Below are 22,782 nucleotides of genomic sequence, written 5' to 3'. Positions count from 1 at the left end.
CAAAAACATGCATTGGGCTGTTTCCCTGCCCTATTCTAGCCTAGCTATCCAGTTGCCCCAAAAGCTAGAAAAAACCCAAAACATTGTTTGGTTTGGATTCTCTGGCTGTGCAGATTTAACCTACTGTGTGCCTTTCCCCAAGGCAGCAGCAGAAAAGAAGAAGAAAAAAACCCTCCAAAACTTCTAACAGCAAAACAGAAGAAAAAAAAAGTGTCCTTTTAAAATCCTGAAGTCTGCGTTCCTGGTTCAAAATGATCCCACTGCTCTCCCACTAGGTCAGGGCTGTTCCCTACTCTGGCATGCCGAATGCAGAAGGTGGGGGCCCACACAAAAGCTCCAAAACCTTGTCTGTACAGGTGCTAGTTAGAAAAAACTTCCCCCAAAAATCCAAATGCTCAGATTTTGGGAATTTCGCTGCCACCATCAAGTGCTTTGATCCCCTAAAAAAGGGGGGTGAACACTTGAAACCACCCTGAGGGGCACCCCAAGCTCTTTTACCCCGAAAGAGCTTGAAAAGAGAAAAACAAGCTGTAGTCTGTGGTAGCTCTCCCCTCAGTCAGAGGCATGCAGATACACACTGCCAGAGCCCCCAGTACACAAGAATCAAATCATCACCTTAAAAGAAGTTATTTTTATTACGAAACAAAAGATAAACTTGATAAAGCATACTTGGTTGCTAGATGTCACAGAGCAACTGAGGAAAACAAATTAAAACAGAGAAAAATCTTGGCACAATGATTAGATGGTAAGTGTGGGGGGAGAGAGGGAAGGCATAGATTCCTACAGATTAGTTCAAATCAAACCATAAAATAAAGAAAAATGACCCTAAATGCTACTGGACTCATATTTCCCTGGTACTCACTTCTAGTTTTTCTCTTTGTTCAGTCCGCTTCCCTGCTCTGAATTTCATGGTGGGAGGAAGGGCATAGTAGTCCTGCCTGGGTTAAATCATTTTGTATCTCTCAACCCTTGGTGTTACTTTCTCACACAAAGAAAGCAGGCAGGGAATCTATATCCAATTCAGATTCCAAGCTTCTATCTTGATTGGCTCTCCCGGCTCCCTGGCTGACACCTTGCTAGGTATCTGAGTTAACTCCTTGGCCACCGGATGCTGGTCATGACACAAGCTTGAAGATACAACTGGATTTGCTCCAATCTCACAGACAGAGACAAACACCTACAGGATCTATATAGAGCAGGGATGGTCAATGCATTTAACAAAGAGAGCCAAAACAGCCGCGGAAAAAATTCAAAGAGCCGCACCAGAATTGTCAAAAAAAAAAAAAAAAAAAAAAAAAAAGCCCCCCAGAACAGAATTGTTGAGCAAAAACAAGAAAACTAAATAAAAGAAAATTTTTAAAAGGAAGCTACCCCTTTAAGACGATTGCCATCTTGGACACCATTTTTAAAACCCTGCAGCTCCAGCCTGATAAGCACAGGGAAGCTGGGGGCCGGTGAAGGCCGTTTGGGGAGGACGCAGGAGTGGCTTTGTGAGCCACACCTTTGGGGGGCAAGAGCCACATGCGGTTTGTGAGCCATGAATTGGCCACAGCAGATATAGAGTATTCATAAAACTGAAATACCAACCCGGAGAAGTGAAAAAACAGATGGACAGAGCTAGAAGAGTACCCAGACCTGAACTACTGCAAGACCGACAAGAAGAGAAAACAACAGAATTCCACTTGGCATCACCTATAGCCCACAACTCAAACCCCTCTAACACATTATCAACAATCTACAACCTATCCTGGGAAATGATCCCTCACTCTCACAGGCCTTGGGGGACAGGCCAGTCCTCACCTACAGACAACCCCCTAACCTCAAACAAATTCTTTCCAGTAACCACACAGCACTTCTCCATCATAATCATCCAGGAACTCACCCCTGCAATCAGTCCCAGTGCCAACTCTGCCCACACATCTACACAAGCGAGTTCATCACAGGACCTAACCACATCAGACCCTGCATCAGGGGTTCATTTAACTGCACATCCACTAATGTGATCTATGCTGTCAGATGCCAGCAATGCCTCACTGCCATGTATATTGGCCAAACTGGACAGTCTCTATGGGAAAGAATGAATGGACACAAATCAAATATCTGAAAAGGCAACACACAGAACACTTTTGGAAAACACTTTAACCTGCCTGGACACTCATTCATGGATCTCAGTCACTGTGTTATTTCAGGCCAATTCCACAAGCCAAATACACAGGGAAGTCTTGGAACTCAGCTTCATTTACAGGTTTGATTCCTATCACCAAGGTATGAATAAACGTATGGCCCACTACATTCCACATCCTAATGACATAAAAAAACAAACAATAGGTACTTAAGAACAACATGCAGCTTATCTATTAGCTTCATGTAGCATGGAGACTCTAATTGACTATTTCTTACCCTTTTTTCCTCCCCCCCCCCTATTTATTTAGAAACTGGACCTTTAATAACTCCTTTCATCTGAAGAAGTGGGTTGTGCCCACGAAAGCTCATGATACTGGCTACATGTTTTGTTAGTCTTTAAGGTTCTGCAAGACTGTTTTTTAAGTTTTTACTCACAAGCTAGTCTCCATCAACCCTCTCCCCTCCCCAGCAGTGGACTCGTCTCCTGTACATGACAGCAGGATTGGGGTGGGGGGAACAGAGGGAGGAGCAGGCTGTGTGGTGAATATAGGAGAGGGAGGAGGGCCTAGTGGCTTGAGTGCTGTGTTGCTATGGGGAGACCGAGAGGGGTGTTGCCTCTGCTGATCCATGGCACATCCCCTTGCTGCCATATTGTGTCCGCTCTCCCCAGCTGCACAGCTCCATGACTCTTGTGAGTATGGACCCCGCTATGGAAGGTGGGGCGGGGAGTGTTCCTCCACCCCGCAGAGCGGTTCCCGGCCGGGGTTTCTTTGGGAGCCGGTGGCTGATCCCGGTAGCGCCGCGGGGCTGTGTGGGGCGGAAGGGAGCTGTGGAAGGAACAGAAGTGGCAAGGGCGGGGAAGCGGGGCGCGGATCGGGCCCGCCGGTCTGTGCTTCCGCCGCGGCTGTTGCTGCGGGAGAGGAAGCAGCTTGCCGGGGCTGGCGCCGGGTTTAGTTTTCGCCGCCAGGGGCGGGGAACGGGCCGCGCACAGGCGCGGGGCAGGTCGCGGAGGGGCTTGTGCGAACGAGTGAGAAGCTGCCGAGGTCGGCGCTCCGCGTGAGGCGCGCTGCAGCCGGCCCCTGGCCGCCCTAAGGCTCTGCGCGTGCCGGGGGCGCCGGGCTCGCAGCCCGCCCCTCAGGGAGGAGGCGCGCCCGTCGAAGTGACTCTGCCTTCCCCCCATGCCTGTGGGGGCGCTTTAAGCATCACGTGACTGGCTGGGAGCCAGTGGTGCACTAAGTGCAGCCCCACTCCAGTTCCTTGGAGGTGCCTGAGCTAGCCCTGAGGGGAGGGTGGGTCAGTTCTCTTGCCCTCAAAGACACAAGCTTTCCCAGCCACAGCAGCACTTCTGGCCTAGGGATGGAAGGGGCTGGACGACTGGTCGGTTATCTGATGCACAAATGCTTATCGGAGCGTTGACTAGTAGTGACTCAACTAGTGGCTCCCCTCCCCCCACAGAGAGGCAGGGAGCAGGCTTCAGTACGTGGGGTGCGGGCAGGAGCGGCCCGAGGCGGGCTGCAGCAGCTGGCGCCCCAGGCGGAATGCGTGATCGGCAACCCTGCTTGCACGGCCGCCAGTGGACTGATGTCATCATCGGGCATCCTGGGTGCCCCGCGACATCATCATTGTGTGCCCTGGGGCTCCCCATTGAAGGCGGCGCCCTAGGCGACAGCAGAGTCCGCCTATAGTCGCAGGCTGCCCCTGGGTGGGGGAGAACCAGGTTAAAAACGGTTCCCCCCCAGCACTACCTCTGCAGGGAAAAGAGACAGGGGTGAGCAGGGAACTGGCACTTCTGCCTTTGAAATGTAGTTGGGTGTTTGCTACATTTCAAAAGCAGAAGTGCTGTGGGGAGCCAGGGACAAGCTGGTGACTCAAACAGTCCACCATTGGCCCCATGCTCCCTACTTTTGAAATGTACAAGAGACCCGGGAGGGTAGGGGACTCAAACAGTTGCCTGCTGGCCCACAGTTCTGGTGGCGCTTGCTTTTGAAATGTACAAGAGCCCTCCCGGAGCGCTTGTACATTTCAAAAGCAAGGAGTATGGGGGTAGCGGGGGACTGTTTGAGTCCCCTGCTGGCTGTGTTCCCCAGCGTGCTTCTGCCTTTGAAATGTAGCAGGAACAGGCAGGGCTCTTGCTACATTTCAAAGGCCCTTATCAAGTAATCAAATAGAATAGTTGATGCAAATTACATCGATTAATTGATTAGTTGATTAATCTAAATTTAACATCTTTTGTCTGGCCTCTCTGTTCCACCTGTGGCTCTGTTAGTAAAGGCTTGTGCAAGGTGAATTTCACTCTCCCCTCCCCTCCCCATCATAGGTATTTTTAGTTCATAGGGCTTTTTCCTCCCCACATTTTGGTTGGGATTGTAACAGATGCCAGCCAGAGGAAGTGAGTCCACCCTAGTGAATCATACACATTTCTGGGACAATGTGTCTGCAACAAACCTGACAAAGAGCCAGAAGTGCTTCATGGGGGTCCCTTGTACTCCAGAAAGAGTGCAGTCTGCACTCCAGTCTGCTGTTGCCGCTGCTGCTGCCCACCAACTCCTGCACTGCAGTTTAGTGCCTAATGCAGGGTGTCTTCTCCTTGCTCTTTCGGATGGAATACTTGGCTGCTCACTGCTGAGAGCTCTGCAATGTTACTTGTTCTTACGAGACATTTATCTGGGTTTTGTGATGTTTCTCTTAATCTATTTTAGATGTATAAAAGAGTTTTAGGAGCAGTATTGTGTATGCATAGCTATGTACAAAATGATGCACATGTGTGGGTTAATGATAATATATTTGCATTGGTTGTAATGAAAATGAAAACTTACAGGCGATTGATCAGATAGGCATGTTCTTCTGTGTTTTGTACCCCATTTGATATGCCTTTAGCACATTATGAATAATACAATAATAGTAAGTTTTCAGTTATTCTTGATCCTCAGTTTTTCAACAGAAATAAATCTAACACTTTTTATTTTAAATCGAAGAGTTTTACTAAAAACAAACCTAAAAAGTATAATACCATCATACAGCATTGTGATATTTTCTGCTTGTTGGTGAGCATGGGAAAATGACAGAAATGAATGGGCAATGGTGCAGCTATGGGTTGTGTGTGTGTGTGTTTTTAAAGGTACAGAAGCAGTGGAACCAGGAGAAAAAATGCAATAGTCCTGAAGTGAAGAGGACATAGATAGGAGAAATAAAAAATGGGAAGAACACACCTTCAGCATCTCATCTGAACCAGTATTGGTGATTGTAGGCAGTGTTTGAGTCTGAGATGTTACACTGAGTGATTTTTGATGGTGTAGGAAAAACTGTGGCATTGCAACTGTGATCTTTGTTCTGGTTGTGACCAGGCTTCACAAATTATGAGTTTTTATTTTTGAATGGTCATAGAATCATAGAATATTAGAACTTTAAGGGATCTTGAAAAGTAATCAAGTCCAGTCCCTGCACTCACGTCAGGGCCAAGCACCATCTAGATCATCCCTAAGAAATGACTATGTATTCTGCTTTTAAATCTCTCCAGTGATGGAGATTCCACAACCTCCCTAGGTGTTGAACCACCCGACTGAACTTTTTTCCAAATGTCTAGCCCCGTGGTCACCAACCAGTAGATTGTGATCTACCGGTAGATCTCAGGGGCTCTAAGAGTAGCTCTTGAGCCCTCTCTGAACTGATTTCCTCATTTGAGGAGCAGCTACTCACCGAGCAACAACACAGGTGAGTAGCTGCGAGGAATGGTGAGAGCTGGGAGGTCGGGAGGGCTCAAACACCCCAGCCAGCTGACTGTGGCTTTCAGCTGAAAGAGGCTGCCCTGCGCTCCAGCTGATCGGCGGCTTCTCCTCTGCGTCTGCCCACGTGGAGCTTGATGCACCCTGGCTGAGCAGCTGGCCAGGCAGCCACTTCTCTTCGCTCCCGCCCAGTTGCCCTGTGCTCAGCCCAGGGAGGCTGCGTCTAGCTCCAGCTGTGCTGGAGCAAGCTTCCCGTGCTGAGTGCAGGGCAGCCGGGCGGGAGTGAAGAAAAGCGGCTTCCTGGACAGGTGCCCATGGCGCTCAGCCAGGGTGCACCAAGCTCCATGTGGGCAGGCGCAGAGGGGAAGCTGCCCGATCAGCCGGGCTGAAGGCCACTGCCAGCTGGCCAGGCAGCTTCTTCTCTGCACCAGCCCACGTGGAGTGTGGTGCACCCTGGCTGAGCACCACTTCCAAATGTTGAAAAACCTCTTCCAAATGTTGGAAAAACTTTTTAAAAAAAGCAGCAGTATAAGGATGGGGAATAGCAAGTGATGGAGAGGAGAAGAATAGAGAGGGTGGGGCTTCAGGGAAGGGGCAGAGCTTCAAGGAAGGGTCGGGGCGGTAGATCTTGGCTTGGTCTGTCATTTAAAAAGTGATCTTGGGTGTAAAAAGGTTGGAGACCACTGGTCTAGCCTAAACCTCCCTTGCTACAATTTAAGCCCATTGCTTTTTATCCTATCCTCCGAGGCCAAAGAGAACAATCTCCCTCCTCCTTGAGACACCCTTTTAGATACTTGAAAACTGCTATCATGTTCCCTCTCAGGGTACGTCTAGACTACCGCGTTTTGTCGACAGAAGTTTTGTCGACAGTATCTGTCGACAAAACTTCTGTCGACAAAGAGCGTCCAGACACATTGAGTTCTGTCGACAAAGCAAGCTGCTTAGTCGACAGAACCCTGTAGTCTAGACGCAACCCTACAGGCAATAACACCTTCTGTCGACAGAACTCTGTCGACAGAAGGTGTTATGCCTCGTAAAATGAGGTATACCAGCGTCGACAAAACTGCTGAGTTCTGTCGACGTTATGTCGACAGAACTCAGCAGTAGTGTAGACGCTGGTATAGTTTTGTCGACAAAAGTCCACTTTTGTCGACAAAACTCAGTAGTCTAGACACACCCTCAGTCTTCTCTTTTCCAAACTAAAGAAACCCAATTTTTTCAGTCTTCACTCATAGCTCATGTTTTCTAGACCTTTAATCATTTTTGTTGCTCTTCTCTTGACCCTCTCCAATTTCTCTACATCTTTCTTGAAATATGGTGCCCAGAACTGGACACAATACTCCAAGTGAGGCCTAATCATCGCAGAATAGAGCGGGAGAATGACTTTTCGTGTCTTGCTCACATGACTACTGTTAATGCATTCCGGAATCATGTTTGCTTTTTTTGCAACAGTGTCACACTGTTGACACACAGGCTACATCTATACTGCGGATGTTTTGCGGAAGAGGGAATGCAAATGGAACGCTCATTTGCATATCTTGTGCTCTCATTTGCGTATCTTCTTCCGATCCTTTTTGCGGAAGAGGTTTTTGCAATAAAAAGCCTTGTGTAGACGGGGCCATTTGTCAGAAAAAACCCCTTTTGCGTAAGAACCTGTAAACCTCATTTTTTGAGGAATAAGGGCTCTTGAGCAAAAGGGTTTTTTTTCTGACAAATGGCCCCATCTACACAGGGCTTTTTATCGCAAAAACCTCTTCCGCACAAAGGATCGGAAGAAGATATGCAAATAAGAGCGCATGATATGCAAGTGCATTTCTTGATATGCAAGTCCATTTGCATTTCTTCTTCCGCAAAACATCCACAGTGTAGACATAGCCATATTTAGCTTTTGATCCTCTATGACTCTGAGATCAATTCCTAGACAGTCATTTTCCATTCTGTATGTGTGAAACTGATTGTTCCGTCCTTTGTGGAGTACTTTGCATTTATCCTTATTAAACTTCATCCTATTAACCTCAGACCATTTCTCTAATTTGTCTTGATCATTTTGAATTATAACCCAGTCCTCCAAAGTGCTTGCAGCCGCTCCCAGCTTGATATCTGCAAACTTTATAAGCCATGATCTTGTCATTATCTAAAACATTGATAATGATATTGAACAGAACTGGTCCCAAAACAGACCTCTGCAGAACCCCGCCTGTTATGCCCTTCCATTATGACTGTTTATCCATGGTTCACATTCTCAGAGTAGTTATCAAACCAGTTATGCACCAACCTTTTAGTAGCCAAATATGTTATATTTTCCCTAGCTGTATTTCCTTTCCCTAAGAAGCAAATTTGAGATTTTAGTAAAACATTTGATACAATCTAGGTATACACTGCTTCCTCCTTATTCACAAAGCTAGTTATCCTATCAAAGAAATTTATCAGATTGGTTTGATATGATTTGTTCTTTTCAAATCCTCTCCGACTGTTAATTATCACCTTATCTTCCAGATGTTTGTAGGTGGATTCCTTAATTATTTATTCCCTTATCTTTTCCGGCACAGAAGTTAAGCTGACAGGTGTGTAGTTTCCTGGGTTTTCTACATTTCATCAGGCCCTGGTGACTTGAAGATATTTAACTTTTCTAAGTAATTTTTAACCTGTTAAAATTTGTAGTGGTTACACATTTACACAGAGGGGGGCCACCTGCGAGCACTAGCTCCTGCCTGCCCTGTCCCCCCCCCCCCCCATCCCGCTACTGCTTCTGGTACAGAGGCAGCAGCACAGGGGACAGGTGGCTCTATGGGAGCTGGTACATGGTGGGAGCCAGCTTGAAATCTGGCTTCCCGCATATACTGGCTCCTGTCTGCCCCCTCCTGCCCCCACGTTGCTGCCTCTAGGGAGGCAGTGGGCGTCTGCCACCACTTAATAAAAAGAGTCTTAACCAGTATTCCTGCTAAGATTTTCCATCCATGAACAGTGCGTTTTGCCTTGTGCATCTATATTGAAGTTGTGTGCTTGTTCGGATGTGTGCCCACTCACTAGGGGCACAGGTCCCAGAGACTTTCCCAGCACAGAGACTCCAGCCCAATGCCCTTTGCTGGGACCCTGAGCCCTTCTCCCAGGAAGTGCCTCCCACCTTGTGGGGAGAAGGTGAATGCTGCTCCCCAAGCAGCCTGTGTGCAGGGAAGCAGCTGTCCCAAGTCCTTGCCTGAGGCAGAGAGAAGCAGTTCCCAGGGCTTGCAGGGAATCGAGTGCTGGGGTGGGGCAGTGACATGTGGAGCAGCTGAGCAGGGGAGCCAGAAGGTGGCAGGGGGCTCTGAAACCTAGAGGGCAAGGAATGGGGAAGAGTGGGAGGTATGCAGGGATCTCTGGCCCCAGGAGGAGCCGCACTGCAGCCTGGCTTTAGCCCCTGCAGCCGCCCACCATGCAGCCCACCCTGGAAGCAGCCAGATAGCAACCACATGGCCTTGGTTACAGCTCCAGCCCTGGGGAAAGGCTGAGGCCAGGGTTGTGTGGCAGATACCCAGCAGTGGCTGCCCCATGTGATGGGGCTGGAGCTAGGCATGTGATACTAAAAATAGCACACAGCTCTGGCCCCAGGAGCAGCTGTACTACACCCCTGACTCCCCAGCTCTGGCACATGAGGCAGCTACCCACCACGCATCCCTGCCCTGGAAGCAGCTGGGAAGCCGCAGCCGGCAGGGGGAGGGCAGGCGAGAGCTGGTGCTTACAGGGCTTCCAGCTGGCTCCTTATGTATGTAAATGTGTAACCACTAAAAAATTCAGGATTACACATTTACACAAGTTAACATATTTTAACATCCCTAGTTCTTGCTGTTAGAAAAATACTAATAAGGTTTCCCTGGCCAGTGTGAGGTGGAGCCAGGGAGGAGGGATTTGGAGTGCAGGCTGTCCTGGGGCTATGGCAGGGACAGAGAACTACCCCCAGCCCCCTCTCACTGCCAGGTGAGAGCCACCTCTCCTTCATTATGGCAGCTGTGGTGGGGCTGGGCCAGTGTAACCCACACACCATCTGGGTGTGTTCGCTGTCCCATATAGTGGCACTTAGATCACTTAGAGAGAGAAAGAATGAGTTTGTGCTATGGCCTTAGGTGAGAGCAAGCTGGCTTTTAGCTCAAGCAGTAGAAGCTCATGCACTAAACTCCAGAAGTCCTAGGTTCAGTTCTGGCTGAATGGGTTACACCAGGTCAGGGGAAAGGGTACCTCTCTCCAGCTGCAGCCCTGGCTAGGCTGGGCTACTGAGGGGCACTTTTCCCTGGCTGTAGCAGCTTGGGCTGAGTTGGGCTAGGCCAAGTAGAAGAAAGCACAGCCCTTGATAGCCTGATGAGTGGCTGCACAGCTTAGGGGGATTTTAGTTACGGTTGTGTCAATACTAGTCATGTAAGTGCTATTTGTCTGTGTTTTCTGTTTATGCAACTGTCATAGTGCAGTCTGAAACTGAATGAAGTTTAGATTTTTATTCAAAGAATTTGTAAAAGAGAAATTTAAACACACATATATTCTTGGAATCAGAAGAATTTGGAATGCTGTGACAAAAATTTAACTATAGGAAGAAAAATTATCCAGTAATTTTTAAAAATGGAAATCAGTGCAAGCTTTGACTTCAGTAAGCTATCTTTGTAGTGCCGTCATTTTCTTCTGATATCGTTGAAGTGCTATTTAAAAAAAAATTACTCTCTCTGCAAGATAATTTCAAATAAAATTAAAACTTCATGTTTTCACATAAGAGATAAATGGAGTTCTGTTATCTTTGCATTTAAAAAGACTTAAAAACAATCAGCAAAAGAGAAAGTATTATATTTTGTAATGTGGGGCAATTTTTATTGCTACACTTCAGGTGAAATGTCATCAAAAACATTCAGTATTGTTTAGAGTAGGGATGTTAGTCTATTGCTGTTTACACAATTAACTGATAAACTTGGGCTTATCGGTTAATCCAAACGACTACTGTAGCAGAGGCAGTAAGGGGGGGAGGTAGGATCTAGTGCTCATGAGGGGCCAGCTTTTAAGGCAGCTCCCCCGCAAAAACCAGTTCCTGTTGTTACCCCTGGGGCCTGGATAACACTCAAATATGGCCTGATAGCGAAACCACAGGCAAAAGAAAACACATCCGCCCCCTCCTTCAGGGTCTATCACATGTGAATTAGGCCGACAAAGGAAAACAGACTCCAATTAAAGGGGAAAACAAAAAGAAACTGTATTAGGGATTTTATACAATATTAAGGGAAAAGCAGGGGAGAAACCCAACGCAAACTAATAACACTGGTCTACAATTTTTTAGAAGTCACTCTCTTCCGCATTCACACATGCCTTTTTCCAAAAGAGCTCTTTTGGAAAGAGGCTTCTTCTTTGTAGAAAGAGGTTTACCACAGTCGGAAAAAACCCTCTGTTCTTTTGACTTTCTGTCGAAAGAACACAATAGCAGTGTGGATGTAAGTGTAGTTTTTCCAGAAAAATGTCTGTTTTTCCAGAAAAACACTAATGTGTAGACATACTCAGAGGAAGTATTGCAGGGTGGCAGGTTGCTGGCTGGGCATGGGGCTGGGAGCCAGGAGTACACTGGTTGCCACCCCTACTCCCGGGGAGTATTTTACAGTAACCGCGTAACCGCTAAAAATGGTTGCAGCTACATAATTACTAAAATGCACAATATCTAACATCCTTGGTTTCGAGGCTATCCTGGAGAAGTGTGTTTAATAGGGATATCTTGGAAATGAATTTTTTTCAATGTACTGTCCTCAGGATATATATCTATATCTCCTCTCTTTGTGTTTTATTCATTTACCAGGGAATATGCAGAATATAAGAAATCTGATCATAATCTTTTGAAAAGAGCATATTACTGAAAAACAACACTTCTTTTTTGGTGTTACAAAACACCCAAAATTATGTTGTTGTTGTCATTTAATTTTAATTGCTATCTGTTTACAATGCTTGCTTACTTTTCACCTTTTTCGTTTCACTGTTCAATCTGATAGCTCATATCACTTTTTATTCCAATCAGTTACATTTTCAGGTTCTAATGAATATGGAACCTGATCCAAAACTAACTGAAATCTGTCGAAAGGTTCCTGTTGACTTCAGTAGGTTTTGAATTAGGGACATGAAAGTATAACTGTTAGGCTTGCCAGATGCTTTCACCAAAAATCCCAAACATGGCAGGAAAAAACTTGTTGAGCAAAAAAACGGAGAACAAGAAAAAGGTTGCTGCTCCTTTAAGAATCCCCGCGCTCCTCGCTCCCCCCACTCCCACCAGACGCGGCAGGGGATGAAGGGGAACAATGTCCAGTCTTTTCTGGCCAGAAATAATGGACTGTCCAGGCGAAAACCAGACACCTGGCACCCCTAGTAACTGTGTACATCAGTTAATCTTCACGGTTACATGCAGGCTCCCTATACGTGTGAGGAACCACTTGTCCCCCTGCACTGCTGCTTCTGTATCAGAGGTAGCAGCAGGGGGAGAGAGAGGGCAGGCAGGAGCTGGTGCACACAGGGAGGCGGCTTAAAATCTGGCTCTCTGTGTGCACTGGCTCTCTGGGAGACACCTGCATGTAACTGTGTAGCTGCTGAAATTTTTTAGCGGTTACACACGTTTACTTAATTAAATGCATTTTAATATCCCTATTTTGAATAAGGCTGTAGGCTGCTTAAAAGAAATGACTTTGATCCTGCAATTCATGTGCTGCTTCACTGCGGTGCTGACCTGCACACAACAAATTACAGGATTGGGCCAGTGTGTGCAGCTAAAACTTTGCCAGTGGATGTTTATTTTCATGGGCATTTTTGTTTTGCTTTTAAAATAATGGAAACATTTATATTTTCTTTTGATTTCATAAAAGTAAGCTTACAAAACCTAAATCTTGGGCTAAATTTGAGTTGCCTGGGTCCCTGTAAGGTCTCTGATACAGAACTTCGTAATCATTTCACACCTCTCTCCTGATATTGTTTCTCCTTTCAGTTTAATTTTAATTTTACATCCAGGAATGGCAAGACTGAGAAGAGACAATAACAATGAGATACATTTGAAAATATTTCAATAAATAAATGGAAAGCTTTATTTTATATAATATCCAATAAAACGTGGGAGGAGTTGCTCCAACATATGTGAGTCAGAAATGAATATTGCAAAGGTTTTGTCCAGTAAGAGAGAAAACTTCAAGACTCCTCACCCCCCAAAGTAGATACCAAAGATTCTTCATCCGATAAACCTTTTTATCTAAAAAGAAGCTATTTTGTCTCTGTATGCTGTCCAATTAAGGTAATTATCTCAACGTTTGGTTTTTGTTAAGTATTTTGCTGAAGACTGAAGCTGCCTACATATTTCTTCTGGAGACAACAGATCATTCACATGCTGGGTTGCTTAAATCTAAGACCAAGAGGAAGTTTTTTCCCTAGGAGACACAATGCCTTAGTTGTCTTGGATACATGACATCACATAGCATTGTAATCAAATACAGGCAATCTGCAGTGCCTTTGGGATTTAAATCTGATCTAAAGCCTGAATAGCAGCTCTTATGAGATGGATAATATATTGTGTAAAATAGTCTCAGACAAAGAAAAAGGACGAGGGGAGGAGGAAATCAATTTAATTCAATAAATAATGCTGCACCTCAGTGTTGGGTCCTTAAAATACTTTGATCAGATAAATGCATTGTTTTGCAACTTTAAAAAATAATGTTTTGCATAGCTATGCTGAGATTTCTTTGGCAGAACTATGATTTGTCCATTTGTAATGAAAGAAGATATTACAGTATTGCAGTTTGTCCTCTGCAATTTGCATGCATTTCCAGGAATAGACATTGTGAGTAGTTTCCCTTATTCCTATGAGGGCTTAGAACAGAGATGGGCAACCTAGACTAGTGATAGGGCCACATGAGTGGTCCTCCGTCATCTCATGCGCCGTAGTATTATTGTAACCAAGATGGGCTCCCGGGATAGGATAGTTTTCCTTAACTGTGCTTGCATTCCTAGAATTTATGGGGTGTGCTGATTTAACCATACTTTGTCTGGATGCGGAGGGAGTGCATGGCTCTTCCATTCAATGTTGTGTACAACCAGTATGCGCCTCACTTCATGTAGCCTTGCTTTACCATGCATGTCACTTTAGTAATATAGATAGGAAAAAAGATATATGGATAGAAACCAGCGGAATCTGGCAGACCTGTGCATGGCCAACAGTAAACAAAATGTCTTGCAGGCCACACGTAGATCCCCAATGGGCTGCATAAGGCCACAGGCTGCAAATTGCTTACCTTTGATTTAGAATCCTAGATTATAGTGTTGGAAGAGACTTAAGGAGGTCATCTTGTTCCAACCCCCGCTCCCCCCACTCAAAGCAGGACCAACCCTAACTAAATCATCCCAGCCAGGGCTTTGTCAATCCTCACCTTAAAAACCTGTAGGGATGGAGATTCCACCACCTCCCTAGGTAACCCATCCCTAGGTTCACCAGCCTCCTAGTGAAATAGCCTAGACCTCCCCCAGTGTAACCTGAGACCATTGTTTCTTGTTCTGTCATTTGCCACCACTGCAAATAGTCTAGCTCCATCCTTCTATGGATCCCCCTTCAGGTGTTGAAGGCTGCTGTCAAATGCCCCTTCATTCTTCTCTTTTGCAGACTAAATTAGACCATTTCCCTCAGCCTCTCCTCATAAGTTGAGCCAGTCTCCCGGGTGGACAGTGGCTACTGCCGCCCCATGCTGCTGCCTAAGCATAGCGGTATAAGGGGGGCTCAGATGTGTGATGGGCTCAGGGTTGTTGGGGGGGGGGGGGTTCTGAATTTTGATGTAGGTTGGCTCTTTAGTTTGAAAAGGTTGCCAACCTCTGAGATACAGGCTTTGAGTTTTAACTTTAATGCCTCTGGTATCATCTGAAGAGAATGTCCTTCAAATATAAACACTAGTATTAAAATTAGATCTTCTTTAAGACCATCCTATTAATTCAGCATAGACACCAGTTTATGGTGGTTCATGCCCTAACCATTATATCACATTTCCCAAAATCATAACAGTGTTTCAGGAATGTAAATTTGAATAAGCTAAAAAATAGCAACAAAACTAAAATACCAAAACCTAGTGGGGACAGCCTCATGCCGGCCCTAACCCCAGGAGAAGCTGCACTGCAACTCCAACTCCTGCACGCAGGGCAGTGACTCCTCTCTGGGAGCAGCTGGACAGCCACCTAATGACCCTTTTCCCAGGCCCAGCCAGATCCATGCTGCAGGTTTTTTATTGCAGTACAGGAATACTTTAATGGCATCACAAACACAACCAAGAGAAAGAGAAGTTTTTTACTGGCACACTCTCTGTCTGTGCAACCTGCTGGGAAAAGCAGTCCAACCTATAGCTGCCTGTGAACAAAAGAAAGCAGCAGTTGCTGTTGTCAAAACATCTCACTTAAAACAACAAATAGTATGGTAGCACTTTAAAGACTAACAAAACATGTGGATGGTACCATGGGCTTTTGTGGGCACAGCCCACTTCTTCAGATGACTTAAAACATCTTCCAGAATATGAAGGCTTATGCCACCTCCATCACAAGTAAAACTTGCAAGATAGATGGATTCTCCATATTTGCCCACCCCATCTCTAAGAGGTTTTTGAAAGACCTACAGAACCTTCACCCACCACATACAAATGTACCTCCCATGTGGGATTTAGAACTGGTCCTCCACTCCCTCACAAAACCACCCATTGAGCCTATGGCAACTTCACTTGAAAATGCTGTTCCTGCTGCCAATCGCATCTGCAAAGAGGGTTATTGAACTTGCAGTTTTCACAGCCTCACCCCTCATACATGACATAAGAACATAAGAACGGCTGTACTGGGTCAGACCAAAGGTCCTTCTAGCCCAGTATCCTGTCTGCCGACAGTGGCCAGCACCACTCTCACTAGAGAGAGTGGACCGAAGACAATGATCAAGCGATTTGTCTCCTGCTATCTCTCTTCAGCCTCTGACAAACAGAGGCCAAGGACACCATTTTATCCCCTGGCTAATAGCCTTTTATGGACCTAACCTCCATGAAATTATCTAGCTTCTCTTTAAACTCTATTGTAGTCCTAGCCTTCACAGCCTCCTCTGGCAAGGAGTTCCACAGGTTGACTACATGCTGTGTGAAGAAGAACTTTCTTTTATTAGTTTTAAACCTGCTCCCCATTAATTTCATTTGGTGTCCTCTAGTTCTTCTATTTAGGGAACTAATAAATAACTTTTCTTTATCAGCCCTCTCCACACCACTCATGATTTTATAGACCTTTCACAAAGTTATTCTACAATCCCACCCCTCTTCTTACCCAAAGTTTGTTCTGAATTTCATATCAATGAACCAATAGTCCTTCCCACCTTTTACCCGAAACTGCAGAATTCCAGGGACAAAGCCATATTGCACACTATAGATGTGAGAAGGGCTATTGCCTTCTACTAAGACAGGATGCAGTCTTTTCGACTATCACAGAGACTGCTCGTATCTACAGCCAGAAGGTCTAATGGAAAACCACTTTCTTCCCAGTGCATATCAAAATTGATAATATCCTATATTATCCCCTGCCACACACTCCAGAATAGAGCATTACCAACAACTCCCAAAGCTCATTTCACCAGAGCAATGGCAACACCAACTGCCTTCCTCAGGGGAGTGTCGCTCTGTGAGATATGTCAAGCAGCCACATGGTCGTCTAACCACATGTTTATGAAGCATTATGCAATTCCACCATGCTCGACAATGGACACTGCGATAGCTACTGCGGTCCTCTTCACAGCCTGCAACAACTAGCTGAAGCCCACTTACCATCTGGCTGGGTACTGCTACACAGTCACCAACAGTGGGGCACCCATAGGGACATCACTCAAAGAAGAAAGATAAGTTACTCACTTTGTGCAATAACAATGGTTCTTCAAGAAGTGTGTTCCCCTGGGTGCTCCACTACCCACCCTCTTGCCTGTTTCTTCGGGCATTAACAACTTGCCAGGAGGGCGTCAAAGAAGAAACCGAGAAGAGACAGGCTGTGTGCACTAATATCAAAGGCAGAAACACCACACACCTCTCGCTCATGCACAGCCTGATTGGACACTGCTGTAAGTGTCTCCAATACGGGGTGCTGGGATGAGCCCAACACCTATAGTGGAGCACCCAGAGGGACACATATCTTGAAAACCATTGTTACCGCACAGAATGAGTAACTTCTCTTTATTTACTTGTTCCCATAACATAAGAACTAGGGGTATGTCTAGACTATATGCCTCTGCCGACAGGCATGTAAATTAGACATACCGACATAGTCAATTAAGCTGGGATTTAAATATCCCCTGCTTCATTAGAATAAAAATAGCCGCTGCGTTGTGTTGGCTCAGCTGTTTGTCGGCACAAACCGGCAGTCAAGACGGGGATCGATCACCAAGGAAAGCCTTTGTCAACCGATCCTGTAAACCGCTTCATTGACTATTTCGGTATGTCTAATTTACATGCCTCTGTCGGCAGAGGCATGTAGTTTAGACATACCTTAGGAGTCACCAAATGAGATTAATAGGTAGCAGGTTTAAAACAAACAAAAAAAATTTTTCCTTCACATAGTGTACAGTCAGCCTGTGGAACTCCTTGCCAGAGGCAGTTGTGAAGACCAGGACTTTAACGGGATTAAAGAAATAACTAGATAAATTAATGGAAGCTAGGTCCATCAATGGCTATTAGCCAAGATGGGTAAGAATGGTGTCCCTAGCCTCTGTTAGAGACTGGGAATGGGTGATGGGAGAGGGATTGCTTGAGGATTCCGTGTTCTGCTCACTCCCTCTGAGGCATCTGGCATTGGCCACTGTTGGAAGACAGGATACTGAGCTAGATGGACCTTTGGTCTGACCCAGCATGGCCGTTCTTATAAAAATAGTGGGCTCTGCAGCACTGCAAGCCTTTACTGCAGAAAGGAAATATTGGTTGCCTTTCAGGGTTTATATCACTCTGGTCAGATCATGCAACCCGGTCACGTAGCCTAGAAGCCGTAGTCAGTAGGACTTCTCTGGGCTTCAGAAAAGCATAGTCCAATGGCCAGAGTCAATACATAGCAACCCCTCATTGCAGGGCAGTGTGGCCCCATGGCCAATACTCTGGGACAGGGTGGTCACCACTGCAAGAATGGCAGCCTGGATGGGGGGCCTGGGCTCACCCTCTCCCACCGGGCACCAACCCACGAACCTAGCAAAGGTGGAGTGATCAAGCACTGGGTCAGCAAGGAATCTCATAGAAACATACTGACTCACTCAGGTGGGAGTTGCCACTCGCCTTGAAACCCCTTCCTGGGTTATGTCCTACCATGTCTTTTGCAGATGGAGTGTCTTTAGGGTTTCAGAGTTCCTTAGGTATCAGAGGTGCTCTCCTTAGGGCTTCCATGGGTGCCTGGAGGCTTGCGGTGACTGATGTCTCCATTTCACGGGATTTAGGTTCCAGGCTCATCCACAGCTGATGCAGCACATCCTCCTTGGCAGTCCACCCAGACTGAGCAGGGCTACACCCTTTTATATTATGGCAGTAGGAACATGCCCAGCAGTGTTGGGAGGGCAGGGCTTCCACAGCTAAGAGTTCTTCCTTAACCTTTCCCACACCAGTGTGTGGCTGGTTCATCCCGTGACATTGAAATAATAGATATATAAAGTTTTTATTTTTCTGAAGTATGTTTAAATCTGTCCTCAGCAGTATACTTACTATTTACATAAATCTGCCATGAGATTTGTGGGCTTTTTGATTGTGAAGAAGGAGATTTTATTTAGTTTTTCATTAGTTATTTTTGACCTGCAGTACCAAGTAGGGTTGCAAGATTATCAAGTGACTGATTAAGTTAATAATCCCAATTACTGCATATGAATAGAAATGAAACGTGGGTTTCCAGCTATAGCAATGGTGTAGATGTGGTTTTTGCTCGTTTTTAATCCAGAGGTCAAATTGATTATTTTTGACACTTTGCATACTCCTATGCTTGGAAGAGAGGGGATCCACCTAAGCAAGAGAGGAAAGAGCATTTTCACGGGCAGGCTTGCAAACCTAGTGAGGAGGGCTTTAAAACATTTTCGCTGGGGGATGGTGACCTAAGCCCTGAGGTAAGAGGGGAAGTGGGATACTGGGAAGAAACACAAGGAGGAAGGAGCAACAAAGGAGGATCCCTGATTCGAATGGAGAAGGTAGGGCAATCAACTAGTTATCTAAGGTGTTTGTACATGAATGCAAGAAGCCTGGGAAACAAACAGGAAGAATTAGAAGCCCCACCCAGTCAAAGAACTATGATTTGATTGGAATAACGGAGACTTGGTGGGATGACTAGGTGCTCACATGACTGGAGCACTGTCATGAAAGGATATAAACTGTTCAGGAAGAACAGGCAGGGGAGGAAAGGAGGAGAAGTTGTACTGTATGTAAGAGAGCAGTATGATTGCTCAGAGCTCCAGTATATAGAGGGAGAAAAGCCTGTTGAGAGTCTTTGTATTAAGTTTAGACGTGGGAGCAATGGTGGTGATGTTGTGGTTGGTGTCTACTATAGACCATGAGATCAGGTGGATGAAGTAAATGAGGCTTTCTGCAGAGAACTAAGAGAAGCTTCCAGATCACAGGCCTTGGTTCTCATGGGGGACTTTAATCACCCTGATATCTGTTGGGAGACCAATACAGCAGTTCACAGACAATGCAGGAAGTTTTTGGAGAATGTTGAGGATAACTTCCTGGTACAAGTGCTGAAGGAACCGACCAGGGGCCATGAGCAGCTTGACCTGCTGCTCACAAACAGAGAGGAACTAGTAGGGGAAGTACAGGTGGGTGACAACCTGGGTAGTCGTGATCATGAGATGGTAGATTTCAGGATCCTGACAAAAGGAAGAAAGGAGTGCGGCAAAATACACATCCTACTCTTCAGAAAAGCAGATTTCAACTCCCCCAGAGAACTGGTGGGCAGAATCACCTGGGATGCTAACATAAAGGGGAAAGGAGTCCAGGAGAACTGTCAGTATTTTAAAGAAGTCTTATTGAAGATACAGGAACAAACCATCCTGATGCGCAGTAAGAAAAGCAAATATGTTAGGTGACAAGATTGGCTTACTGGAGAAATCCTTGGTGAGCTTAAACACAAAAAGGAAGCCTAGAAGAAGTAGAAACTTGGGCAGATGACTAGGGAGGAGTATAAATATATTGCTCGAGAATGCAGGGGAGTAATCAGGAAGGTGAAAGCACAATTGGAATTGCAGCTAGCAAGGCATCTGAAGGGTAAGAAGAAAGGTTTCTACAGGCATGTTAGCAATAAGAGAGTGATCAGAGAGGGTGTGGGGCCCTTACTGGATGAGGGAGGTAACCTAGTAATAGATGACATGGGAAAAGCTAAGTACTCAAGGATTTTTTTGCCTCTGTCTTCACAGACAAGGTCAGCTCCCAGACTACTACACTAGGCAGCGCAGTATGAGGAGGTGGTGGACAGTCCTCGGTGGAGAAAGAACAAGTTAAGAACCATTTAGAAAAGCTAGACGTACACAGATCCATGGGTCCTGATTTGATGCATCCGAGGGTTGTGAGGGAGTTGGCAAATGTCATTGCAGAGCCTTTGGCCATTATTGTTGAAAACTCATGGGCTGTGTCTACACTGCACCCCTTTTCCGGAAAAGGGATGCAGATTAGACACATCGGAATAGCAAAATCCGCGGAGGATTTAAATATCCCCCGCAGTATTTGCATTAACATGGCTGCCGCTTTTTTCCGGCTTGGGGATAAGCCGGAGAAAAGCGCCAGTCTAGACGTGATTCTCCGGAAAAGGGCTTTCAAGTAGGAATAAAAGATCCTCCGGGAAAGGGCTTATTTTCCGGAGAATCACGTCTAGACTGGCGCTTTTCTCCGGCTTATCCCCAAGCCGGAAAAAAGCGGCAGCCATGTTAATGCAAATACCGTGGGGGATATTTAAATCCCCCGCGGATTTTGCTATTCCGATGTGTCTAATCTGCATCCCTTTTCCGGAAAAGGGGTGCAGTGTAGACACAGCCATGGAGATCGGGAGAGGTCCCAGATGACTGGAAAAAGGCAAATATGGTGCCCATCTTTAAAAAAGGGAAGAAGGACAATCCAGGGAACTATAAATCGATCAGCCTTACTTCAGTCCCCAGAAAAATCAGGGAGGGGATCCTCAAGGAATTCATTTTGAAGCTCTTGGAAGAGGGGAAAGTGATCAGGAATAGTCAACTTGGATTCATGAAGGGCAAGTCATGCCCAGCCAATCTGATTAGCTTCTATGATGAGGTAACTGGTTCTGTTGACTAGGGGAAGTCGGTGGATGTGAGAAACTCTCCCTGAAGGCCTCCCAAATGCACTGATGGACTTGCCAGATGGGAGGGATAGTTCAGTTGTAGTTTTGGCCCATGTCCATACTTATACTGTATTACTGCCCTTCGAGTAACTGATACAGCAAAATAAGCACAGCTTCCTGAAACAGAGACTTCTGGGAGATCTTGCAAGCTTTCTTTGACCTTTTCTCCCACAATTGCTCTGAGTTCCAACTCCTGAAATTCTCTCATTATTGGTCCATTTACTAGCCTTCTTTACAAAGTAGATGTTGAGATGAATTAAGTTTTTGTTCCACAGGGAGAGTGTTTCTGTTAGAACTTTTGGAAAATTGTCACAGTTACTTTTAAAAACAAATGCCTTGGATTTCTAAAATTTAGTATGAAACTTCTTTGAAAGTTTCCAGTGCTTTCAAAGGGGAAATCTGATTCTGTGTCCTAATTTTGATTATATACGTTTTCTGCTGGGAAGTACTTTTACAGTGCAAAAAGAGCTTCAGTTGCTGAACAGAAATCATGAAATAGCGACAACTATTTTTAAAATTCCTTTTCATTTCACATAACTTTGGATCGGAAATCCTGGGAGCTGGATCCATTTCTCAGTTCAATCTTAGTAAGTCTTCTAAGGGAATGTCCTTGAGGTTCATAAATGTATAAAGAATTGCAAAAACAAAATATATTTTGTGTAACTTGACCTTTGAGTTCTAAACACCATATTCTAGCTTTTCAGTTTGTCAGCAAAAAGATTTCTCCAGTTATTTCTCCCGATTATTAACAATTCATAGCAAGCCCTCTGCTTTTCCTCTAAGGGCACATCCACACTACAGGACAGAGTTGAATTAAGATACGCAACTTCAGCTACGTTAATTGCATAGCTGAAGTCAAAGTAGCTTAACTCCAGTTTTGGCATTGTCTACGCTGCAGGAAGTTGAAGGAAGAATACTTTTCCTTTGACTTCGCTTACTCCTCATGAAAGCAGGGTTACCAGCATCAACAAGATTGCCCCTCTCACTTCAAATTAGCTGTCTTAAGTAGATGGCTAATTTGAACCCTGGAAGATTGACATCATCAGCTTCAATCTTCCTCCGCAGTATAGACGTACCCTAAATGTCTACCCTACAATTGAATCACTTTGTAAACTAAGTAAAATAGCATCCTAACCAAAATAAAACCTTTTATGATCCTTTGACGTTATTGTCTGTTCCTTATTTGGTAGCAGGTTGCTATATAATGTAATGTTATTTCTACCTTATTTTTCTTTTCTGTTAGTGTCACACACCATTTTTTTCAATGTTTTTTTTTAAAGGAGAGTCTTATAATTTCCAATAGTTGGAGGAAATGACATTTTTAAACTCTCCATTATTGTGGACATTGGAATGGAAAATATGTCGTGTTCTGTTTCTTTTTTGTTGCATTGAGTACACAGATCTTCATTTCCATTTTTCATCTCTAGTGGAATAATTCTATATTTGATAAAAATCTGCCTTAGTTTTTCACATTTAACTGGTGAAATTGGATTGTGTAGCGTTCTGTTTTGTTTTCAGGAGGGCTGTCAATTGATTAAAAATTAATTGCAATTAATCAAGCTGTTAGTAATAGAGTACCATTTATTTAAATATTTTTGATGTTTTC

General features: G+C 45.2%; 1 protein-coding gene across 2 annotated transcripts in view; it reads left to right on the top strand.

Moving 5' to 3' along the window:
• The first annotated feature begins 2,664 nt into the window (after positions 1-2,664).
• The window catches only part of FOXN2 (forkhead box N2), a 70,656-nt gene continuing 50,538 nt past the window's right edge, over positions 2,665-22,782 (top strand). For both annotated transcript variants that reach the window (XM_075925100.2, XM_075925099.2), the window contains exon 1: positions 2,665-2,815. The gene's annotated coding sequence lies outside the window, so the exon portion shown is untranslated. The remainder of the gene's footprint in view (positions 2,816-22,782) is intronic.

This window comes from Pelodiscus sinensis, chromosome 3 (genome assembly GCF_052426305.1).
Source record: "Pelodiscus sinensis isolate ZL-2025 chromosome 3, ASM5242630v1, whole genome shotgun sequence".
In the NCBI taxonomy this organism is placed as follows: Eukaryota; Metazoa; Chordata; order Testudines; family Trionychidae; genus Pelodiscus; species Pelodiscus sinensis.
This window is presented reverse-complemented; position numbering and strand designations above follow the sequence as displayed.